Below are 457 nucleotides of genomic sequence, written 5' to 3'. Positions count from 1 at the left end.
TGTCTATTTAGGTCCTTTGCCCATTTTTTGATTGGATTGTTTATCTTCCTTTTGTTAAGTTGTATGAGTTCCCTATAAATTTTGGGGATTAGGCCCTTATCAGATATGACATTGGCAAATATGTTTTCCCACACAGTGGGTTTTCTCATTGTTTTGTTGATGGTTTCTTTTGCTGTGCAGTTGAATTTATTTTTATCAGGAATATTTATCTGTCATTTTTATGTGTCCTTATGTGGCTTTGGTATCAGTGTAATGGTCATCTCAATAAATCTATTTGGAAGTATTGCCTCTTCTTTTAATTCTTGGAAGAGTTCAAGAAGAGTTGATTAAAACGTTATCAATTCTTCTTGAAATTCTGGTAGAATTCACCATTGAGTCCATTTGGCCCTTGGTTACTATCTGTTGGAATGTTTTCACTATTACTTTAATTCTTTTTTAAAAATTCATAACAATCTGG

Source organism: Myotis davidii, unplaced genomic scaffold (assembly GCF_000327345.1).
Source record: "Myotis davidii unplaced genomic scaffold, ASM32734v1 scaffold1041, whole genome shotgun sequence".
Classification (NCBI taxonomy): domain Eukaryota; kingdom Metazoa; phylum Chordata; class Mammalia; order Chiroptera; family Vespertilionidae; genus Myotis; species Myotis davidii.
This window is presented reverse-complemented; position numbering follows the sequence as displayed.